This window comes from Papio anubis, chromosome 6 (assembly GCF_008728515.1).
Source record: "Papio anubis isolate 15944 chromosome 6, Panubis1.0, whole genome shotgun sequence".
NCBI lineage: Eukaryota > Metazoa > Chordata > Mammalia > Primates > Cercopithecidae > Papio > Papio anubis.
Genome location: NC_044981.1, coordinates 58,810,108 through 58,835,617, shown reverse-complemented (window position 1 = coordinate 58,835,617; position 25,510 = coordinate 58,810,108). Strand labels below are relative to the sequence as shown.

The window sequence follows — 25,510 nt, the reverse complement described above, 5'->3', positions numbered from 1 at the left end:
TAACATGGTGAAACCCCGTTTCTAATAAAAATACAAAAAACTAGCCAGGTGTGGTAGTATGTGCCTGTAATCCTAGCTACTCAGGAGGCTGAGGCAGGAGAATCGCTTGGACCCGGGAGGCGGAGGTTGCAGTGAGCAGAGATCGAGCCATTGCACTCCGGCTTGGGCAACAAGAGCGAAACTCCGTCTCAAAACAAACAAACAAATAACGACAAAAAGGAAATAGATGTGCAGTAGTAGCACACCATTATATAGTATTTCCACCATACAGATAGATAGGACTTGAATAACCACAAGGCATGGGGTGGGTAATAGTAAAATGTAGTAAAAAAGTTAGGAGGTTTTTTTTTTTTGAGACAGAATCTTGCTCTTGTTACCCAGGCTATAGTGCAATGGCGCGATTTCAGCTCACTGCAACCTCTGTCTCCCAGGTTCAAGCGATCCTCCTGCCTCAGCTTCTCGAGTAGGTAGGATTAGAGGCACCCGCCACCATGCCCAGCTAATTTTTTTTGTTATTTGAGTAGAGACGGGGTTTCACCATTTTGGCCAGGCTGGTCTCAAACTCCTGATCTCAGGTGATCCACCCGCCTCGACCTCCCAAAGTGCTGGGATTACAGGCATGAGCCACTGCGCCTGGCCAGGAAGTTTTAAATATTTATTATGTTTCTTTTTATAAAATTTAAAGTTTATGTAATTTAAATTTTAGTGATGATTGTGTGCATAACATTGGCCACTTCTCTGATCATCGTATATAAATTAAATGTCCTCTTTTAATTTCTCTTCATTCCTTCTATCCTGATACATTTTTCTCCATTAATATTTAACACATTATATATATACACTTTTTTTTTCCATACTAGATTTTAAGCTAAGTAAGGCTAGGTACTTTACTTATTTTGTTTATCTCTGTACTGTCAATGCTTAGAACATGACTTGCACATTATTTGTTGAAGGAATGAATGAGTTTAGTAATATTTTGTTCAAAATGGATATTAGCCTGAAATAGAAAAAGCAAACAACTGGGAATCAGAAAAATACTCCATGCAATTGCTACATGCAGCAGTTACATGCAATAGGTCATCTAATTCACACAAGTTTCCTGTAAGGGAGGGATTGTTATTACCATTTTATAGATGAGGAAACTGGGCACAGGCCTGCCCAATGACACATGATAAAGAACACAGCCAAGATTCATAGTCTCACATTTTTTCTTTAAACTTTTTTTTTTTTTTTTTTAAATTAGGGAAAGTTTCAACAATGGACTAAAGTAGACAGAATAGAAAAATGAAACACAAATATCCATCATCCAGCTTCAGTAATGATCAGTTCATTGTCAATTTGTTTTCATCTATGCTCCCTTCCCCGGCTAGATTATTTTGAAGGAAATTTAAATTACCATTTATCTGTAAAGGATAAGATAAGGGCACACTCTTATTGGAAATTTGGTGCTACCCATTTTTGGCTTAGTGTTTGTTGGTATTTTACTAATAGTTCTGAGACAAAATTTTTTCATCTGCAAAATTGATGTATCAGGTTTTTTCAAGTATTAAATTAGACAATATATTCAAAACGCTTTGTTATACTACAAAGCACTATTAAAGTTCAGGTTTTCAACACATATGTCATTACCCAAATTGTGCTATTGACACAATTAAAGACTCTACATCAAAGCCGAGTTTGGTTGAGTACCTACAAGCATGACCTGCTTTTTCCCAGCAACAGGGTTTCCCAAATAGTACCATGCCTTATAAATATGCCAGAGTTCTCACAGAGAGTCAGCGGTCACACATAATGTACAAGGCCTTGCAAGACCATAAAGTATTAAAAGCAAACAAATAAAGTATTACTTTTATATTGTAGTAAAGAGGAACTTGAACATCATATGTATTTATAAGAATCTATAGGAATTTGCTTCTCAAATACAAATATTTTAGCATTCCTAGATATATGCAGTAATGTACAAGGGTGACAGATGAGACAAAATGAAGCGACAAGGTTTCTGTGGCAAACTTTACTGGAGCCTCAGTTGTATTCTGCCATAAATATAAAACATTCTTTTAAATAATAATAATAAATAAAGATAATAATATCAGCATATACTTACACAGTTCTTTATACATGTCAGGTACTATCCTAGATGCTTAACATATATTCACTCATTTAATCCTCACAACAACTCTGTGAGGTAGGCACAATTATTATGTCCCTCTGAAAGATGGGAAAACAGACACAGAGAGGTTAAGATATTTGCCAACGTCGTAGAGGTAGGCCTTGGGACACTCTGGAAACACTCCTTGGTTGTTAGAGACATGTGAGTGAAAAGTTTGAAATAAACTTCTTACATAATAAGGCTTAGAGAACAAAAACCAAAATCTAGGAATATATTTGTTTTGTGTAGTGGTGTGATCTCAGCTTACTGCAACCTCTGTCTCCCAGTTTCCAGTGATTCTCCTGCCTCAGCCTCCTGAGTAGCTGGGACTATTGCATCCATCACCATGCCCAACTTATTATTATAATTATTATTTTTGTATTTTTAGTAGAGATGGGGTTTCACCATGTTGCCCAGACTGGTCTTGAACTCCTCACCTCAAGTGGTCCACCCTTCTCGGCCTCCCAAAGTGCTGAGATTACAGGTGTGAGCCATCACACCCGGCCATATGTTTGTAAACAGTGAGTATTAGTCATGGATTTTCCTAGTAGTTCTTATTATTTCCTGACACTAGGTATATGCTCTGGATCAGATACAATCCTTGTTCTCAAGTATTTCACAGCCCACTGGGCAGAACAGGCTTGTAATATGCTAAAGCAGTGTGATATATGGGTTGAAAGAAGTTTTTATAAGGTGATAAGTTTATAGAGTAAGAGAGTTTAGGCTCTGCCTTGGAGAATCAGAGAAGGCTTATTTATGACTTTTGGAAAAGACCTGGAAGAGAAAACTCCGAAGCTTGCAGAAGAAAGGAAGGAAAAATTCTAGTAGTACCAGATTCTTTTCTACCCTAGAAAATAATTATTAGCTGATTGCATACAGGAGGAAAAAAATACTAGTATGTGCATAATCTATGTTCATACTTAGATGATAAGAATTAGAGTTGGAGTCAGAACTGTGTTTATACTAGAATTCAAAAAGGTCTGGGCATGTCTTTTAGAGCAGTGGCATGGGGTCAGCAAACTTCTAGTTTCCTGACATTGATGCAGTATATGATGTTTAGGAAGCAACACATTTGGAATACAAATTAATAGAAAGTAGAGAAGTTATACTTCAGGGCTGTGGGGTCTGAAGACCAGATTGATGTGGGATCTGTCCTTTGCCAACTGTCCAACATAAAGTAGTTAATGTAGTTTCTTGATGCCTTTGTTTTTTCATCTGTAAAATTGCAGCATATCTCTTCTGGGGGTGGTCATCAGAATTAAATTAGATCATGTATATGTAGAACACATTCTGGAAACAAGAAACTTCACAGGAAATAACTTGTCATGTGGGAAGAAAAAGTTCACAATATTCATGAGCAAGGGCTTGGTTTGAGATCAGGAGTTCGAGACCAGCATGGCCAGTATAAACCCCCATCTCTACTAATAATACAAAAATTAGCCCTGTGTGGTGGTGCATGCTTGTAATCCCAGTTACTCGGGAGGCTTGAACATGGGAAGCGGAAGTTGCAGTGAAATGAGATTGTGCCACTGTACTCCAGTCCGGGCGACAGAGTGAGACTCCATCTTGGGGAAACAAACAAACAAACAAAACAAACAACAACAACAAAACAGCAGCAGAGACATTTGCGATACAAGATGGCATGGCAGTGGCCCCAGTAGCTACAGAAGATAGAAGCCCTCCTGAGGGACACTTGGTCCCTTCATGCCAGACATTCAGTGTGGACTTTGACGCCATGGTTCTGTACACAGTTTGATCTGTGGGAGACTTCCTCAGTAGATGTTGTTTGTTGGCTGCTGCTTTGGGTGTCAAGGGCAACAGGAGTCATGACCTTAGTGAATGAGAACAGAAGAGAACAGCCAAAAGAATATTCAGAAGAACACACTCCTAATTTTTGGGAGGTTCAGTTTTCCACCGGGCATGCTGGGACAGAACAGGAAAAATCTGCAAGCCTGATTGTCATTCTGATTATTATTTTTTTCCCCCTTGGGCTGGTTTGTTCTGGGAAACACAGTTTTCACTTAAGTAATAGTAGGAGGAAAGGAACTAAGAAAATTCCTCCTAATAATAGAAATGAACAAGGAAGTGGCAAATAATATTCAGCACGGGCAAATGCAGTGGTCAGCATCCAGTTATGAATGATAGAAAGTATGATTTCAAGGTAAAGGAGTAAAGGATATCAATTTAAATTCAAAGATAGAAATTTTATTTTCGTTTTTCAATGTATTAATTTAGTACAAGACAAGTGAAATATTGGTTACTGTTAGGAAAGTTATTAGACTCATGAAAGAAAGCACAGTTTTCTTTCACTCAGAAAACTATGGTGTGTTTTTAGGCGTCACACTCAAGGAAGACAAGAAAGCTAAAAATAAGTGAATGAAGGTCAGAAGTAGAAGGGTAATAAAAGTTAGGGAATGGGGCCGGGCGTGGTGGCTCATGCCTGGACTTTGGGAGGCTGAGGCAGGTAAATCACGAGGTCAGGAGTTCGAGACCAGGTTGGCTAGCATGGTGAAACTCAGTCTCTACTAAAAATACAAAAAAAAAGAAAAAAAAGAAAAAAAAATTAGCCTGGCATGGTAGTGCTCACCTATAATCCTAGCTACTTGGAAGGCTGAGGCAGGTGAAACACTTGAACCTGGGAGGCGGAGGTTGCCGTGAGTCGAGATTGTGCCACTGCACTCCAGCATGGGTGGCAGAGCAAGTCTCTGTCTCACAAAAAAAAAAAAAAAAAAAAAGGAATGGAAATCTTCCATTTAAGGTAGATTTGAAAGACTAGGACTTTGATGTGGAAAAGGCCCAGAAGGAGATATGATCAAAGTTTGTTGCACAATGAAGGGCATGGACATGGAACACGTGAAGTTGGTCATCAAATTCCTAAACTTTAGCATTATTAGGTGATCAGAAAAACTTATTTTTTAAATTTATTTTTATTTTCTTGAGATGGAGTTTTGCTCCTGTCACCCAGACTGGAGTGTAATGGCACAATCCGCCTCCCAGGTTCAAGTGATTCTCCTTCCTCAGCCTCCTGAGTAGCTGGGATTACAGGAACCCACAACCACACCTGGCTAATTTTTGTATTTTTAGCAGAGACAGGGTTTCACCATGGTGGCCAGGCTGTTCTCGAACTCCTGACCTCCAGTGATCTGCCCGCCGAGGCCTCCAGTAAAGTCTCAAAAAGATTATTACCGAATAAGTGACAGGAAGGTCTACTTCAAAACATGGGCAATATACATATAGATTTCATCCTGAAAGAATGAAAAGATTTTGGGGGGCAGGGGGCAGTGTGGTGGCTCACACCTTTAATTCTAGCACTTTGGGAGGCTGAGGTGGGAGGATTGCTTGAGGGCAGGAGTCCAAGACCAACCTAGTCAACATAGTGAGATCCTATAATGAATGGATTGAAAATTTAAATAGAAAATTTAAAATTCAAAAAAGTACAATAATTAATTTATAATATACTTCAGTAAACATGTAAGCATGTGACGTATTTTCCAAAGCTTTTCGTGTTAATGCATGGAAAACAATTAATATGGTCTCTCCTAGTTCATAGACAGAATTAGGGTATTCAGTTAAATGGCATAAAAAAAATCTTTTGAGAGAACCAAAATGGTTTGACACTTTGCTGTCTTACAAGTTACTGTCTGAGTTGAGAATAAGCCCGGATTTCTGACTTCCATTTTAGGCCAGCTTCAAGGAACAATGCCTATAATTAATGGAAACATTGTTGATGTTTTGAATGATAATTGTTAATAATACAGCAATAGACTTGGTCTTCCAGGTAAAATCTTATGTAAAGGAAAACACTCTAAAGCCAGTCATAAGCATCTTAGTCTGAGAGCAACTTGCTAAATAATTCTCGCCGTGGTATTTTCATCTGTGAATAAACAGAGGGTTTCACATAGCATTATTACAAGCTTTACATAATGGTAACAAAAAACTGAGCCTAATTAGTCTCTTCCAGTAAAAGTATTTGAGAAATTTTCCATTGCCCAATACCTTCCCATGATGGAAAATACACTGCATGGAAGGTATGTGTAAATATTTGATTCGTGTTTTACTGATTTCAGTGTCACAATCTATCAATCATTAACACTTCAAAAAACATATACCTGGTTAGTTGTTTCCAAAGTACATTCTCTCTCTGAAGGCTTTTTAGACTCCTAGAATGAGAGGGGTCCCTAGCGAGAACCCAGTCTAATCTTTTAATGTCATAGGCAATGAAACCAAGACCACGAATGTTTGCGTAACTTTCATAGTCCTCCAACCTTAGCTAGGTCCTAGGACCGAGATCTTAAAGCTTTCAGCTCAGTTCTTTTTTTAACATACAGTGGAGAATTACTGTTTACCCTTTGTTCTGAAGGAAGGTATATATAAATACACTAACAATGTCATAGTTTTAGAAACTGAAGTGAAAAAAATCTAGAAAATTATAGGCACAGTGTTTGTTTCCAATGCTAATATATATGGTCACTTTATAAAATGAAAGGATAGCTGGGTGTGGTGGCTTACGCTTGCAATTCCAGCACTTCGGGAGGCCGAGGTGGGTAGATCACCTGAGGTTGGGAATTCGAGACCAGCCTGACCAACATGGAGAAACCCTGTCTCTACTAAAAATACAAAATTAGCCGGGCGTGGGGGCGCATGCCTGTAATCCCAGCTACTCGGGAGGCTGAGGCAGGAGAATCACTTGAACCCCAGAGGTGGAGGTTGCAGTGAGCTGAGATTGTGCCATTGCACTCCAGCCTGGGCAACAAGAGGGAAACTCTGTCTCAAAAAAAATAAATAAATAAAAATTAAAAAAAAGAAATGATAATCAATGGGGAAAGAATTGTGAAAATAATAGCTTGACCTTGTGCTACTATGACATTAAATAAAGGTTTCCAACCTAGTGCCTTGTAGATGGTAAATATGTGAAAGTATTAGTTAAATCTGATTTGAATTTATTTCAATTGATTAATTAATTAGTTTGAAATGGAGTCTTGCTTTGTCGCCCAGGCTGGAGTACAATGGTGCAATCTTGGCTCACTGCAACCTTTGCCTTCCGGCTTCAAGCGATTCTCCTGCCTCAGACTCCTGAGTCACTGGCATTCCAGGCACCCACTACCATGCCTGGCTAATTTTTTGTATTTTTAGGAGAGATGGAGTTTCACCACGTTGGCCAGGCTTGTCTTGAACTCCTGACCTCAAGTAATCCGCCTGCCTCGGCCTCCCAAAGTTCTGGGATTACAGGCGTGAGCCACCATGCCCGGCCTGATTTGAATTTAAAAACCTAAATTCCAGACAGAAAAATACCCTGGATTATTGGATTGCCAAACTATATTTTAATTTAATTTATTATTTTTTGAGACAGGGTCTGGTTCTGTTGCCCAGGCTGGAGTGCAGTGGTGCAATCTCGGCTCACTGCAGCCTCCACCTCCTGGGTTCAAGTGATTCTTATGCCTCAGCCTCCTGAGTAGCTGGGACTACAGGCATGTGCCACCACAACTGGCTACATTTTGTATTTTTATTAGAGATGGGGTTTCACCATGTTGGCCAGGCTGGTCTCGAACTCCTGACCTCAAGTGATCCGCCCTCTTTGGACTCCCAAAGTGTTGGGATTACGAGTGTGAGCCACCACGCCCGGCCCAGACTATATTTTTAGAAAGTAGAAATACATCTACAAGATGACAAAATAACTTAGTATGAAAGAAAATCTGTCAAACCAATATTTGGATTAAGCAACCACTTGCTAGGCATTTAAAATATCAATGGTCTCTAACTGATGAGGGTGAGAATGAGGGGAATGCTCCAGGTGAGCAGCATTCCTTAATGAGGTCAGGCATTTTGACTTTAGAATAAGGTCGTTTTCTCCATGTTAAGGTGGAGAAGCAGTATGATGAAATGGGTAGAGGTTCAGGAACTCTGAAGTCTTTTGTTGGAAACTTTTGCTCAGGGTAAAGCCTACAGAATTCCCCAAAGCTTCTCATTCAGATCTTCTCATTCAGCAACAATGTGGTTGGAACCTGATCGAGTGGCCAAGAATTTCTTCCCTCTCTGCTTTGATGAAAGGATTCTATAAAATAGCTCCTAAACCCCTTGTTCTTTGGCCAGTGCCAGAATTTTCAGTCTGTTAGGAACAGAGGCAATGTCTGGTGACAGACCCATAGCCTAAGCTCTAAGGAGCTGCTGCAGAATGAGGAGGCTCTATTGAGTATGAGGGACAGTGTGGTATATTCCAGGGAGCACAACTTACAGGTTTACTCTCTTCTGTGACATGAGCTAATAACTGTCAACCTGAAGGAAAAAACTGAGGCAAAATTAGTACAAGAAGGTCGTTTGTGTGGTGGCTTATGTCCGTAATCCCAGTACTTTGGGAGGCCGAGGGGTGCTTGAGCCTAGGAGTTTGAGACCAGTCTGGGCAACAGAGAGAGACAGTCGTCTCTACCGAAAAATATATATATATATGTGTGTGTGTGTGTGTGTGTGTGTGTGTGTGTATATCTATATTTCTGCCAAGTTTGAGGTCTGCAACCTGGGAGTACAGAGGCAAGTTGCCCTGAAGATATGCTCCAATTAGCAGAAGTTACGAGTGAGTTTTATTTTTTTAACTTTTCCTTTTTTTTTTTTTTAGATAGAGTCTTACACTGTTGCCAGGGCTGGAGTACAGTGGTGAGATCTTGGCTCACTGCAACCTCTGCCTCCTGGGTTCAAGGGATTCTCCTGCCTCAGCCTCCCGAGTAGCTGGGATTACAGGCACCCGCCACCACACCTGGCTAATTTTTTGTATTTTTAGTAGAGACGAGGTTTCACTATGTTGGCCAGGCTGGTCCCAAACTCCTGATCTTGTGACCTGCCCGCCTTGGCCTCCCAAAGTGCTGGGATTACAGGCGTGAGCCACTGCGCCTGGCCCTTGTTTTTAATAATCTACAGATTTTTTTTTTTTTTTTCTTTTTGAGACAGGGTCTCGCTGTGTTGCCCAGTCTGGTCTTAAACTCCTGGGCTCAAGTGATCCTCCTGACTCAGCCTCCCAAAGTGTTGGGATTATAATCCTGAGCCACTATGCCTCTGGGCCACAGAAGAGTTTTTATTTATTTTTATTTTTATTTTTATTTTGAGACAGAGTTTCACTCTTGTTGCCCAGGCTGGAGTGCAATGACGCCATCTCAGCTCACTGCAAACTCTGCTTCCCAGGTTCAAGTGATTCTCCTCACTCAGCCTCCTGAGTAGCTGGGATCACAGGCACATGCCACTACGCCCAGCTAATTTTTTATTTATGGTAGAGATGGGGTTTCTCCATGTTGGTCAGGCTGGTCTTGAACTCCCGACCCCAGGTGATCCCCCTGCCTCGGCCTCTCAAAGTGCTGCGTTTACAGGTGTGAGCCATGGAGCCTGAGCCACAAATGAGTTTTTAAATGAAAAAAGAAGGGGTGATTTTTAAGTTGTTTTATAAGAATTTACATTAAAATAGCTTAAGCTATTGATTGGCTATACATTGTTCTTTGTATGAGGCAGTTTGGTCAGAAACAAAATCCCTTTAAAAAATTGCCCTTGGGCATGGGTGCTGGTGTGGGAGGATAGGGAGAGTGAAGTCCCATATTCCTGTCTTTTCTGAACTGGATAAATTTTGCAAGTCTCACGTAGCTCAGAATGCTCTGAGCTATTTTTTTTTTTCCTTGTAACTGAGATCCAGTCGGTGCTATTTGTGGAATGTTGTGGCTAACTTCCTTATAGAAAATGTAAAAACTTGGCCGGGCGTGGTGGCTCACACCTGTAATCCCAGGACTTTGGGAGGCTGAGGCGGGCGGATCACTTGAGGTCAGGAGTTCGAGACCAGATTGGCCAACGTGGTGAAACCCTGTCTACCAAAAATAGAAAAATTATTTTCTATTTTCTATTTTTCTATTTTTCTATTTTCTACCAAAAATAGAAATTTTTCTATTTTCTATTTTCTACCAAAAATAGAAAAATTAGCTGGGCATGGTGGTGGCGGGTACTTGTAATCCCAGGTACTTGCGAGGCTGAGGCAGGAGAATGGCTTGAACACAGGACATGGAGTTTGCAGCAAGTGGAGATCATGCCATTACACTCCAGCCTGGGTTACAGAGCAAGACTCCATCCCCCTCAAAAAAAAAAGAGAAAGGAAAATGTAAGAACAGCCGCGGTGGCTCATGCCTGTAATCTCAGCACTTCGGGAGACTGAGGCAGGTGGATTATGAAGTCAGGAGTTCAAGACCAGCTTGGCCAAGATGGTGAAACCCCATCTCTACTGAAAATACAAAAATTAGCCGGGTGTGATGGCACCTGTAATCCTAGCTACTCGAGAAGCTGAGGCAGAGAATTGCTTGAACCCGGGAGGCGGAGATTGCAGTGAGCTGAGATCACGCCACTGCACTCCAGCCCGGATGACAGAGTGAGACTGTTTCAAAAAAAAAAAAAAAAAAAAGGAAAGAAAATGTAAAAACTTCTAGTATAGAGCTGGTGTCAAGCCTCTTATCTGTCAATAACTAGATTACTAGTTTACTTCAGCTGAAATTAGTCTACTGGGAATCAAAAAAGAACTGGGGTTTAATATTGGTGTCCATAGAAATGTGGTTAAGAGTTTATTTTTTCTCCAGTACCTATCCAAGGAAATCAAAAATGTTTCAATCTGTGTTTAAACTTCCCTCATGCAAAATGCTAATAACCTTACTGTGGTCCCATAATGGTGATAGGAAAAACACACATATTTTGAGTATTTAATTTACATTAGATGGTAAATGAAAAAAAAAAGACACTAAAAATATTAAAATCTGAACATATTTGAGAAGTAGCATCAGGAGAACACTAAAAGCTTTGGAAACAGGCTGAGTGGAGAGGCAGCAAGGGGCAGTATTGAATGCTCTGTATCAGTTTTCTTTCATGTAAATTGGGGATAATAACAGTACCTAGTTTATTGAGTTGTTTTGAGGATTAATTATAATGACATATGTTTGTTCAGAGTAAAAGAACAGAAAACAATATACCATGCTAACAAACAAAAAAAGCAGGGTGGTTCTATTAAAATCAGAGTTGACGTTATGATAAAAAGTATTACCAGGGATAACGAAGAACATTACATTACAATAAAGGGGTCAATTGAAGAAGACCTAGCAATCCTAAATGCATATCCACCTAAAAACAGAGCTTCTAAATACCTGAAGCAAAACACTTACAGAACTGAAAGGAGAAATATATGAATCTACAAATGTAGTTATATATATCAACTCTGTTTGTTTTTTTTTTTTTTTTTGGAAACGAATAGAAAACATAGAGGGAAAATTAGAAAGGATATAGAAGACAACCAACATGATCTATTTATTTATAGAAAACTCCATGTAACAGCAGCAGAATACATATTCTTTTCAAGTGCAAATATAACATTCACCAAGATAGACCATATTCTAGGCCTACAAATCTCATCAAACTTAGCTGAATTGAGATAAAATAATACAATGTATGTTCTCTGGCCAAAATAAAATAGAAATAGAAATTAATTATAGAAAGATATTAAAAATCTCCAAATATTAAAAAACTAAACACTATGCTTTTAATAAAATATGAGTCAAACAAGATACCATAGTTAAAATTATAAAATATTTTGAATGAAACCAAATGAAAACAAAACCTATTAGGATTTGTGAGTGTGGCCCAAACAGCACTTGGCTGGAAAATTATAACATTAAATGCATATATTTGAAAAGAAGAAAGATCTCACATTAATGATTCAAGCTTCAATCTTAACATACTAGAAAAAAAAAAGCGCAAATTAAGGCTAAAGTAGGCATAAAGAAGAAAGTAATAAAAATAAGAGATAAAATCAATAAGATAGAAAGCAGAAAAAAAAATGGAATGCAGCACTACTTCTTTGCAAAGATCAATACAACTGATAAACCTGTAGCCAGACTGATGGAAAAGAGAGAGACAGAGAGAGAGAGAGAAAGATAACATATCAATATTAGGAATAAAATTAAGGACATCATTACATTTCCTACAAATATTTTAAAAAAAGAAATATTATGAATTATTTTTTTCAATACATTTGAAAACAGATGAGCTTTGCAAATTCCTTTGAAGTCACAAACTACCAGAGTTTACTCAAGAATAGAGAGAAAATCTGAATAACCTAATAAAATCCATAAAAGTCACAGTGAAAAATTTTTCTGCAAAGAAACCCCAGGTTGCTGGGTGTGGTGGCTCATGCCTGTAATCCCAGGAACTCCAGAGGCTGAGGCAGGAGTATTGCTTCAGCCCAGGAGCTTGAGGTTGCAGTAAGCTATGATTACGCCTCTGTACTCCCCTCTAGGTGACAGAGGATGATCCTGTCTCTAAAATAAAGAATAATAAACAAACAAAAAACCAACAAAGAAAACTCCAGGCCCAGACAGTTTGGTGAAACCTACCAAACATTTGATTTAAAGAAAAAATACTAATTCTTTTTTATTTACTTATTTGTTTTTTGAGACGGAGTCTTGCACTTTCACCCAGACTGGAGTGCAGTGGCGCGATCTTGGCTCGCTGCAAGCTCCGCCTCCCGGGTTCACGCCATTCTCCTGCCTCAGCCTCCTGAGTAGCTGGGATTACAGGCGCCCGCCACCACGCCCAGTTAATTTTTTGTATTTTTAGTAGAGACAGGGTTTCGCTGTGTTAGCCAGGATGGTCTCGATCTCCTGACCTCATGATCCATCCACCTCGGCCTCCCAAAGTGCTAGGACTACAGGCATGAGCCACCGCGCCCGGCGAAAAAAATACTAATTCTACACAAACTCCTCCAGAAAATAGAAAAGGAGAGATTATGTCCCAACTCACTTTATGGGACCAGCATTACTCTAATGAAGACCTTAAAAAAAAAGACAAGAAAACAAAATTCTAATATCTCTCATAAACAAAGATGCAAAAATTCTTAACAGTAATTTTTCCTTCTAATCAATGGAATCCCAGGTATTACAGAATTAAATTCAGCGATATGTAAAAAGTAATAGATCATGTCCAAGTGAGTTTATTCTAGGAATTTCAATTTAGTTAAAAAATTTAAAATGCATCAAAATAATATACCACATTGACAGATGAAAAATCGTATGACCATCTCAATTGATGCATAAGATATATGTATGCATTTTTTTCATGTTACTTTTTTCTTTTTTTTTTTAATTAACTTTTATTTTACGTTCAGGGGTACATGTGCAGGTTTGTTACATAGGTAAACTTGTGTCATGGGGGTTTGTTGTACAGATTATTTCATCACCCAGTTATTAAGCCTTGTACCCATTAGTTATTTTTTGTGATCCTCTCCCTCCTCCCACCCTCCACCGTCTAATAGGCCCCCATTTGTGTTGTTCCCCTCTATGTTTCCATGTGTTCTCATCATTTAGCTCCCACTTATAAGTGAGAACATGCGGTATTTGGTTTCCTGTTCCTGCGTTAGTTTGCTTAGGATAATGACCTCTAGCTCCACCCACGTCCCTGCAGAGGACATGATCTCATCCTTTTATATGGCTGCATAGTGTTCCATGGTGATATGTACCACATTTTCTTTTTTTTTTTTTTCCTTCAGGAGGATGTTTATCGTGTTTGAGATGATACATCAGGTGCTCTCTGAGTTACAAAGGGTAAAAGGAAATCCTCTCATTACAAACTGACAAAGGTAAATGTACCACATTTTCTCTATCCAGTCTATCTTTGATGGGCGTTTAGGTTGATTTAATGTCTTCTTTGCTATTGTGAATAGTGCTGCAATGAATATACACATGTATGTGTCTTTATAGTAGAATGATTTATGTTCCTTTGAGTGTATATCCTGTAATGGGATTGCTGGGTCCAATGGTATTTCTATTTTTAGGTCTTTGAGGAATCACCACACTGTCTTCCACAATGGTTGAACTAATTTACATTCCCACCAACAGTGTATGCTTTTTTTCATTTAGCTGTTTTTTAATTTTAAATTTATTTTAATCAATGAGAACATTTAAAATAGTATTACTAGACATAAAAAGACAGTGCCCTGTCCCTTTTGATTTTTGCTTTCTTGAAAACCATTACAGCCGGGTGCGGTGGCTCAGACCTGTAATCCTAGCACTTTGGGTGGCCGAGGCCAGGGGGCTTGCCTGAGCTCAGGAGTTCGAGACAAGCCTGGCACATGGCAAAACCTTATCTCTACTAAAAATACAAAAAATTAGCCAGGTGTGGTGGTGTGCACCTGCAGTCCCAGATACTCAGGAGGCTGAGGCATGAGAATCAATTGAACCCAGGAGGTGGAGGTTGCAATGACCCAAGACTGCCCCACTGCACTCCAGCCTGGACCACAGAGTGAGACTCAGTCTCAAAACAAAACAAAACAAAAAACCATTACAATTGTTTTCAATTTTTAGCTGTTTTGTTTTTGGTTTTAGCTTTTTTATTTACCTTTGTGTTTGTAGATAACATGTTTACTAACGTTTTATTAAAAATTATTTTTCTTTTCTTTTTTTTTTTTTTTGAGGTGGAATTTAGTTTTGCTCTTGTTGCTCAGGCTTAAGTGCAGTGGTGCAATCTTGGCTCACTGCAACCTCTGCCTCCAGATTCAAGGGATTCTCCTGACTCAGCCTCCTGAGTAGCTGGGATTAGAGGGCCTGCCACCACACCCAGCTTATTTTTTAATTCAATTAATTAATTTATTATTTATTTTTGAGATGGAGTCTCACTCTGTCACCCAGGCTGGAATGCAGTGGTGCTATCTCTGCTCACTGCAACCTTTGCCTCCCAGATTCAAGCAATTTTCCTGCCTCAGCCTCCTGAGTAGCTGGGATTATAGGTGCTCACCATCATGCCTGGCTAATTGTTTTTTTTTTTTTGCATTTTTTTTTGTAGAGGTGGGGTTTCACCATATTGACCAGGTTGGTCTAGAACTCCTGACCTCATATGATCCACCCTCCTCAGCCTCCCAAAGTGCTGGGGTTACAGGCGTGAGCCACCATGCCTGGCCATATTTCAACTTTAGACATTATTAATTGGTTTTCTATTAAGGAAGATGAGGACTTTGTTCTTTTTCTCAAACTCTCTCTCTCACACACACATTCAGATACATACTTCTCCATGTCTCACATGTTCCCTAAAAAGGGTATGTTTTCGGCCGGGCGCGGTGGCTCATGCCTGTAATCCCAGCACTTCGGGAGGCAGAGGCGAGCGGATCACTTGAGGTCAGGAGATCGAGACCAGCCTGGCCAACATGGTGAAACCCCATCTCTACTAAAAATACAAAAATTAGCCGGGCATGGTGGTGGGCACCTGTAGTCCCAGCTACTCGGGAGACTGAGGCAGGAGAATTGCTTGAACCCAGGAAGTGGAGCTTGCAGTGAGCTGAGATCGAGCCACTGCACTCCAGCCTGGGTGACAGAGCAAGACTCCGTCTCAAAAGAAACAACAAAAAAAAAGGGTATGTTTTCATTCGATAAATAATTATGTTTATGTTATTATGTGACAGCTCATTATTTTCAGCTAAGTCACATAGTGACTTACATTACTTGTTCAACTAGTTGTATATTCTAGTTAGTAATGTTCAGTGTTAGTGTTTTGTTTCTGTTGTTTCTTAGGCTCCAACCACTAATTTATCCTCAAACTGTACCTACGACTGAAAAATCTTTTCTGAATAGCCTCACACATCACATACTCATTTTTATTTTCTTTGGGGGGATACCCTTTCTTTTATCTTCTTGATCCTGTTTGGACTGGTTGTTTTCTAGGAATTTTGAACAATTGTCGTTTTGAATTTCTTTTTTTTTTTTTTTTTTTTTTTTTTTTTTTTTTTTTTTTTTTTTTTGAGACGGAGTCTCGCGCTGTCGCCCAGGCTGGAGTGCAGTGGCCGGATCTCAGCTCACTGCAAGCTCCGCCTCCCGGGTTCACGCCATTCTCCGGCCTCAGCCTCCCAAGTAGCTGGGACTACAGGCGCTGCCACCTCGCCCGGCTATTTTTTGTATTTCTTAGTAGAGACGGGGTTTCACCGTGTTAGCCAGGATGGTCTCGATCTCCTGACCTCGTGATCCGCCCATCTCGGCCTCCCAAAGTGCTGGGATTACAGGCTTGAGCCACCGCGCCCGGCCCGTTTTGAATTTCTATTCACCATGATCCCAGATTCTTTCTTTTTTTTTTTTTTCTCTCTCTCTCTCTTTTTTTTTTTTTTTTTGAGATGGAGTCTCGCTGTGTCACCAGGCTGGAGTGCAGTGGCGTGATCTCGGCTCACTGCAACCTCCACCTCCTGGGTTCAAGCGATTCTTCTGCCTCAGCCTCCTGAGTAGCTGGGACTACAGGTGCCTGCCACCATGCCCGGCTAATTTTTGTAGTTTAGTAGAGACAGGGTTTCACCATGTTGGCTAGGATGGTCTTGATCTCTTGACCTCGTGATCTGCCTGCCTCGGCCTCCCAAAGTGTGGGATTACAGGCGTGAGCCACCACGCCCAGCCTCTCTTTTTCTTTTCTTTTATGCTTTTCCTCCTTTGCTCTTATGTTGGCTCTTTCTCTCTTTGCTGTCCTGCTGGTTTTATTTATTTAAAATTTCATAACTGTCATTTTATGGGTACAGTTGTCTCTCTGTGTCTGCAGGGCATTGTTTCCAGGACCTCCCCACAATCCTGCCTCTGGCAGATACCAAAATCCCCAGAACTCAAGTTCCTGATAGAAAATGGCATAGTATTTGCATATAACCCACTTACATCCTTCCAATATACTTTAACTCATCTGTAGATTACTTATAATATCAAATACAGTGTAAATTGCTATACAAATAGTTGTTATACTGTACTTAAAAAATTGCATTTTTTATTGTTATATTGTTATTTTTTGTTTTCTATTTTAGCTTGTTAAACACACTTTTAACCTCGAAGTTATTTATTTTTTTCTGAGTATTTTTGGTTCACGGTTGGTTGAATCTGCAAATGTGAAATCTGTGGGTACAGAAGGTGGACAGTATTTGGGGTAGAAGTCAAGATAAAAATGTGAATTTTAACAAAAATGAAAAAAAGAAGAAAAAAAGAAACAAAACAAAAAGAATAAGAAAGAAACAACAAAAACAACAAAAAAATAAAAAATGTGGATTTAATATGTATGTAACTGGACCAAATTTGTTAACTTTTCTTTTTTTTAATGATCAAGGGTATATAATACTTAGGGGTTGGGCCTGCCTGCCTTCTCTCCCTCCCTCCCTTTCCAGAGAGAGGGAGGGGCAGAGTAGGACCCCTGAGACACCCTCCCTGATAGCTTATTAATTTTTCATAGATTTTGTTTGAAATACCCTAGACAGTTGTCCCTATGAGTCATGCTTAAAATACTTTATCTTTCATATGACATTCAGTAAATAAGGATGAACTCATGGGAGATTTAGGTATAAGCTAAATTTTAGCTTTTCAGACCAATCTGAATAGCTGATTCTCTGATATAAAAGTATAAGATGTCCAGTCATCCTCTTTGTACATGGTGAGCCTTTTTTGTTTTATATTTTCCTTGTATCACAAAAATTTATTTAGGACATTTTAAAATAACGTAGTGAGATAGTAATGTTCTATATTAGCATGGTGTCTTTTATCCAGAAGGTTTGCCAAGTACTTTGTAACTTGAAGGAGAGATTGTTTTGTTCTTGATTTAAAAGCACCTCATTCTGAGATGAAATATTATTATTTTATGAGGCACAGCTGTACAAAATAGTATTTTAATGAAAGAAGCAGTCTTTTATGGAACTCTGAGAATCAGATGAATATGCTGACACATAATTCACTAGGCTCTTTGAGTTTCTTGTAGGATGGCATCTAAATTTTGTTGGACAACTGATTGCATTTCCTACTTTGAGTTATGGAAATGTGCCATCATTTAATTTTTAATAACATGTTTCATAGCATTCCATACCTGAAATTAGCATCTACAAACTAACCCAAATGGGAGTCTCATGAAGACTGCCCAAAAGTTAGAGGCACAAATAAATGAAAGATTTTGACATAAAAGTTGTTGTAATATTTATTATACTTTTAGTTTCCAAAGTAATAGAAATGCCAAGATTGTGTCAAGAATATTCTGAAAAATGAATAGGATGCTAACAGTTATTTTGACTCCTTATGGTCATTAGTACAGATTAACAGGGAAATAGATTTAAGAACACTATAAAGATTGTGTTTACCTGGACAGTAAATCTTGCTGGACATAAATTTTCATCTTTAGTAAGAGATTCAAAATAGTTATTTCATATACATATTACTAACTTTTAAAAATCCCAAGTTAATCCCAGTAACATAGAGCCAAGTAAGGTAGCAATACCCGATATTCTATTTTGTAGACTACTATTTCATTTCTAAATATAGCAACACTGCTTATTTGGCAGTCAGAGTTCTGGCAACCCAACCTAAACATGCAGCTCTAAACATAAATTAAAAAGGGCCCTGAGTGGTCACAATAGATGTCAAAAAAGCCAGAACTTTATTGAGGTAGAGACATGCCAGCCCTCACATTTAGCAGATATTCCATTCCATAACTGTTTATAAAAACAGAAAGGCTGCTATCATGAAGCACATTGACAGCAGAGTCTGCATTAGTTTAGCAAGATTTCCAAACATGAACAAACAAACTTGTTTTGCTGTTAACTACTATCCAATGCGAAAGTCATTCCTGTTGAACTTAACCTTTTTTATTTTTTATATTTTTGAGATGGTGTTTCATTCTTGTTGCCGAGGCTAGAGTGCAATGGCATGGTCTCAGCTCACTGCAACCTCTGCCTCCTGGGTTCAAGTGATTCTCCTGCCTCAGCCTCCCGAGTAGCTAGGATTACAGACTCCCGCTACCACCCCTGGCTAATTTTGTATTTTTAGTAGAGACGGGATTTCTCCATGTTGGGCAGGCTGGTCTCGAACTCCCAACCTCAGGCGATCCGCCTGCCTCAGCCTCCCAAAGTGCTGGGATTACAGGCATGAGCCACTGCTCCCGGCCGTACTTAACTTTTTCAACCATACTGAATTTTTCTTGGGTCAAATAAGACCACCAACTCACATCAACTTAACAGCCAGCATGAATTGAAAAGCTCAAGGTCATGTCAGAAATCTTTCAAAACTCATAGGTTAGGAAATAGAATGATAATGCCTTACATAACTGATGGCAAATTTATTCACTCAACAAACATTGTATTGGGTGCATACTATGTGCTCGGTGCTGTTCTACTGAAGAGGATACATTAGTAAACAAAATCCTTGACCTCATGAAACTTATATTCTAGCAGAAGGAGGTAGAAAATAAGCATAATAAATTAACAAATGATATAGGGTGTGAAGTTCTTAAGCATTATGGCAGGGTAGAGGGAGATAGATTAAGCTGTGGGGGTGGGAATGTCCCTGGTATGTTTGAGAAACTATGAGAAGGCCCATTTCCTGGGCAGAACAATGGGGAGGCAATCCAGTCAGTGAGGTGAGAGGGCATGCCATCGTGTACACCTTTTTTTTTTTTTTTGAGACAGAGTCTCACTCTGTCACCCAGGCTGGAGTGCAGTGGCCGATCTCTGCTCACGGCAACCTCCACCTTCCAGGTTCAAGCGATTCTTGTGCCTCAATGTGCTACCATGGTCCAGCTAATTTTTGTATTTTTAGTAGAGGTGAGGTTTCACTGTATTGGCTGGGCTGGCCTCGAACTTCTGACCTTGAGTAATCTGCCTGCCTTGGCCTTCCAAAGTGCTGGGATTACAGGCATGAGCTGTAATGTACCGGCTGATCATGTACACTTTGTAGGCCATTGTCAAGATGCTTTTACTTGGAGTGTGATGCTGGGGAGGTCATGGGGTGGTGGGAGCGGGGATTGAGATGTCTGAGATACTTCTTCAGAAGGATCACTATGGCTGTGGTGTGAATGGAGAATAGATGATAAGGAATCTAGGATGAAAAGAAGAACACAGTTGGCAGGCAACTGTAGTAATTCAGATGAGAGTTTATAAAGCTTCCAAACATATTAAATATTTTATTATAAACTTAAGAGTCTAAATCTATGCTGATATTGAAGGTAATGACCACACATTCTTAATTCTTATACAAGGCATGAGATTCTTTTTTCTTTTCTTTTCTTTTTTTTTTTTTTTTTTGAGATAGGGTCTTGTTCTGTCACCCAAGCTGGAGTGCAGTGGCAGCATCGCTGCTCACTGCAACCTCCGCCTTCCAGGTTCAAGCGATTCTTGTGCCTCAGCCTCCCAAATAGCTGGGACTACAAGCACCTGCCACAATGCTGGCTAGTTTTTGTATTTTTAGTAGATGGGTTTCGCCATGTTGGCCTTGCTGGTTGCAAGCTCCTGACCTCAAGTGATACACCTGCCTCGGCCTCCCAAAGTGCTGAGATTACAGGCGTGAGCCACCGTGCCTGACCGGCATGAGATTCTTTTTTTTTAATTTTTGAGATGGCGTGTCCATCTGTCACCCTGGCTAGAATGCAGTGATGCGATCTCTGCTCACTGCCACCTCTGCCTCCCAGGTTCAAGGGATTCTCTTGCCTCAGCCTCCTGAGTAGCTGGGATTACAGGCACTTGCTACCACACCCAGCTAATTTTTGTATTTTTAGTAGAGATGGGGTTTCACCACGTTGGTCAGGCTGGTCTCTAACTCCTGACCTCAGGTGATCCACCAACCTCGGCCTCCCAAAGTGCTGAGACTCAGGTAAGAGCCACCATGCCTGGCTATGAGATTCTTCTGCAAGAGTGTCTGCCCCGCACATGGCACTTTCCCATGGAAGCTACCCATGCCCAAACCTTGCATCAGCTCAACTGTTTTGGACAAAGTGACCTCGTCGTTTCCCTCCTTCCAGCCTTGCATTGATTGACTAGAGAGGGAATTGGACTCAAGCACAGTCAGCCATGGCATGCTAGTCCTTCAGGAGTAGGCCAGGGAAAAAAGGCTCCATCTAAATATTTCTGTGCTGATTCAACCAGATTCTTCTCAGGGATTTAACTGAGAAGAATAAAAAGAAAACTAATTGATAACAGTAAGAGAAGGGGTCAGACAGGAGCAGATATGTTAACAGTGGAATGTTAGAGTAAGAAAAATTCTTGAAGTCCTGCTTCTCAGGTCCCTAGGGAAGTTTAAAAATCTGAATGGCCTTCTAGTTTCTGGCTCTGTGAGGCAGATTCTAAGTGATTCCTGCTTTCCCTGAGTTCCATGTATGCGTTAACTTGTATTGCTATCCCTCCTCATGTTACACTACTTGGGGCAAACTGAATACATCTCTATTCCTTACATGTAAAGAGCCTAACAGAAATTATAACCACTTGTGTTAACAGTCTTCTTGCATTTGTAATCATCTATCAATGATTTTAGGCTATCACACATTGGGAAAGATTTTCACTGTCTACATCACTAATGTGTAGTGGAGAAGAACATGGAATTTGAAGCTAGCCTACCTGAGTTCAAATACTAGTTGTGTGATCTTGGGCAAGGAATTTAACTTGTCTTTCTGTTTCCATATCTGTTTTTCTTTTCTTTTCTTTTCTTTTTTTTTAAAGAGATAACATACTACTTAGAGTTGTTGAGAAGATTAAATGAGTGAATACTAAAATATCTCAGACAGTGCCTGGTGCATAATAAAGACTCAGGAGGCATCATCATCCAATGATGAAACAAGCCATTATTTCTAGATGATAAAAAATTCTCTGGGTGACTACTATCATGAGTTGGTTAACTGCTATTAGTTAGGGCAGTGGTATTTTTTTAAAAAAATTACTTAGATTCCTTCAAAATAGGTAATTCCTATACCCTATTGGCATATTTCATAAAGGTCTCATTACACTTTTTTTTTTTTTTTTTTTTTTTTTTTTTTGGTGACAGCTGACCATTTAGTAGAAACGAGTGTTTACACAGTTGTGTAACAACTAGAAATGGCTATGTTTTCTTTCTCCCGAACCCCAAGCCTATTCCTTTAGGCATGCAGGTAACTGTCCCCTGCCACCTCCCATTTCTCCTCATTCCACCCGGAAACCGGAAACCCTGACTAAGGAACGAAGAAGTCCTACAAAGAGGAGGTCTCAAGTACCAATCTGCAGCCATTTGATTATGGCAGATAGGTCTGATGCTAAAAACAGTTTATGTCTAGCAGAGCCCAATTCCACAGGAATCCAAGCTCCAAGGCTGGGAGGCAGCAGGTGCTGGGGACAAGCTCACTGCTGAGAGTTGGTCTGGAGGACCCACTGGAGGATCTCATGGCGGTGCAGACCCTGGACCGCATTGTCGTAGATGATGTTCACGCTGGTGCAGAGGGGCTGCTGCTGCGGCTATGTCACCGGACAAGCAACCAGCCCTCCCGCCGCACAAAGCAGCAGCAGCAGCAGCAGCAGCAGCAGCAGCCGCCGCCTCAGCACAGCCCAGGAATGAGTGTGCTTCCCGGGGAGTGGCTTGCGGAGGCAAGAGTCAGACTTAGATTTCGGTGCCTGATTTGTTTCCCTCTTAGGTTTCATCTCCTGTTCCCGCTTGGCTGCTTTGAGGGCATCATACTCGTTTCTCCCGCGCTCCTTCTCTTCCGCGTTCTCCCGCTTCCGCGTTTCCCTCTCCTGAGCTTCCTTAGCTGCCTGCTTGGCCTCAGCTTCTCCTCTGCCTCTCCTTCTACTTCCGGCCCCGCTGCCTCTCCCACTCCTGGTCTGCCTGCACGGCCTTTCTGTGCTGTGTGTGACGCCTTGTTTGCACACTGCTTCCATGGCTTCTCCCACCCAAGCAGTCGCCTGCCACCTTGGCCAGGCCGGGATCCAGAGGTTATCCTTCAGGTCCAGCCACTTCAGGTTCTGGAGCTGAGCAAAGCTGACAGGCAAGGTGAGCAGCCTGTTGTTGAGGAGAGCGAGGCCCTGGAGGTTGACCAAATGACCAGAGTCCACTGGCAGCTGCTGCGGATTGTTCTTTCTGAGGTCTAGCTTCGCCATGTGTGTGAGGCCACAGAAATCTGACGGTAGAATAGTCAGTTTATTACAAGACAGATCCAGTGTGGTGGTCTTTGGAAGGGCAGCCAGTTCCTTGACCGGGACTTCATTAAGGTCCAGTTCGTTGCCGTCTAGCTGGTGGCGGAGGTTCCCGCCTTTGCTACCTGCCTTGGTCATGGTGAAGCTGGCTGAGCTGACCTGGCTCCGGGGTTCCGACCAGCAAGGGAAAGGAGCTGAAATGCCGCTGGTCATTCAGCGGGGCCCCCACGCAACCCACCACGCCTGAGCCCTCCGTGCCTACACCCTGTTAATTGTAGAGAAACAGATATCTAGGGAAAGGAGAAACAGGCAGTCATAGCTGTAGAGTGCCTGCTGTATACAGGAAGGAAATTGTGTTTGGTACTGGGGAAGGTGATACTATTGCAGAAAAACCGAGTTCTCGACACACGACCGGGAAAATTTAGGCACACAGACACATTGTAGGGTTTATTGGGTGAAAAGAAAAAAAAGGAAAGAGGAATTCTCCGCAAAGTGAGAAAGAGTCTTGATAGCAGGTTTCCCGCCTCACAGACTGAATCCCAAGGCACCACGCAGGAACTGAGGAGGCCGGGCTCCTCCACCTGCAAACGGCCTGAACTTCGCGAGGCTCCACCCTGTCCTCCCAGGGCGTAGGTGGACATTATGCAGAGAGAATCAGTTGAGAAAGGACGGGCTTCATCTGGAACCAGCAGTCTGGTTTTAGGCTTGAAGGCAGGCAGGGTTTCCCCAGGGACCCTTGGCTGTCTGCTGTCCCTATCAATACCGACATCCAAAAAACTCAGAACTTACTCACAAATAGAATCTGAACTCCATGAGGACTTAGAAGACTGTTTTAGTGGTGGAGGAACCTATGTTTGTCTTTTTAAAGCATATACCAGCACCTGGAATATAGTAGACACTCAATACATATTTTTTGAATTAATGAATGTTGAATAAATGAAAAATAAGCACAATGAACAAAAAGGCAGAGATTTCAAAGCTAGAAGAGAAGTATAAATAAAGGGCTATGGAAACATAAAAGAATGGATGATAAATTCTGACCACATTGGAATATGTGTATATAGAGAGAAGATTAAATATTTGAATTGGATCTTAAAGAAGAGTAGAGCTTTGACAAATGGTGCAGTGGGGTGGGACTTAAAGGGAGAGCTTTTCTACCAGAGGGAATTCCAAAGAATTAGAGATGTGAACATGCATATTTAGTCTGGGAAACAAAATAGATTGGGGGAATTCAAATTGAGAAGAGGTGGAGGACAAGAGTGGTTGAAAGGCAGTGGCAGGAGATGTGCCTGAAAAGACTGGAACAAGAATGTAAAATGACCTCCTGTCCCATACTTCAGACTTTATTCTACAGGCATGAAATTAAAAAATAAAAAAAGTTTCTTTTCTTTCCTTTTTTTCTTTCTTTCTTTTTTTTTTTTTTTCCTGAGACAGAATCATGCTCTGTTGCCTAGGCTGCAGTGCAGTGGCGTGACCCAGGCCGGAGTGCAGTGGCACGATCTGGGATCACTGCACCCTCCACCTCTCGGTAGCTGGGATTATGGGCTCGCACTACCACGCCCAACTAATTTTTGTATTTTTCGTAGAGACAGGGTTTCACCATGTAGGCCAGGCTGGTCTCAAACTCTTGACCTCAAGTGATCCACCCACCTTGGCCTCCCAAAGTGCTGGGATTACCAGCATGAGCCACCGTGACTGGCCCTAAAGTAGTTTCTTTTGAATTATACACATATATACTCATACTATGTAAGCAATGCCAAATAGTCTTTAGTACAATGTAGACCTAATGAACTGTGAGATTTTAAAAAGTAATTTTCATGACAGTGTGGACAGACATTAGAGTAGGGAGAGAGACTAGATTTGGAGGGGGATGAGTGGGTTATTGTACTAATTCTTTTTTTTTTGTTTGTTTTTTCGAGATGGAGTCTCACTCTGTCACCCAGGCTGGAGTGCAGTGGCATGATCTCGGCTCACTGCAACCTCCGCCTCCGGAGTTCAAGGATTCTCCTGCCTCAGCCTCCCGAGTAGCTGGGATTACAGGTGCCTGCCACCACACCTGGCTCATTTTTGTATTTTTAGTAGAAATGGGGTTTCACTATGTTGTCTAGGCTGGTCTGGAACTCCTGACCTCAAATCCGCCCGCCTCAGCCTCCCAAAGTGCTGGGATTACAGGCTTGAGCCACTGCGTCCAGCCTGTACTAATTATTATGAGAGGAAAAATGTTTTTAGGATTTCTGGAATTTGAACAAATACATTTTGACTCCAGCAATCATTATAGAATCCTGCTATGGCTTCTACAATTAACAGGGCTTTGAGTTCCTTTTCTTCACTAAAGTCAACTCAAGAAACATTTATTAACGCTGGGCACGGTGGCCCATCCTGGGCGAGAGAGTGAGACTCTGTCTCAAAAAATCAAAAGCAAAACAAAACAAAATTTAACTAGA

General features: G+C 40.8%; 1 long non-coding RNA gene and 1 pseudogene across 1 annotated transcript in view; one reads left to right on the top strand and one right to left on the bottom strand.

Annotated features, from left to right (window-relative positions):
• The window catches only part of LOC116275299, an 82,609-nt gene extending 68,722 nt beyond the window's left edge, over nt 1–13,887 (top strand). The window contains exon 3 of the long non-coding RNA XR_004184311.1: nt 13,698–13,887. This is a non-coding gene — a long non-coding RNA (uncharacterized LOC116275299). The remainder of the gene's footprint in view (nt 1–13,697) is intronic.
• A 6,837-nt stretch (nt 13,888–20,724) lies between these two features.
• On the bottom strand, nt 20,725–24,485 carry LOC101027013 (annotated as a pseudogene).
• Nucleotides 24,486–25,510: the final 1,025 nt, after the last annotated feature.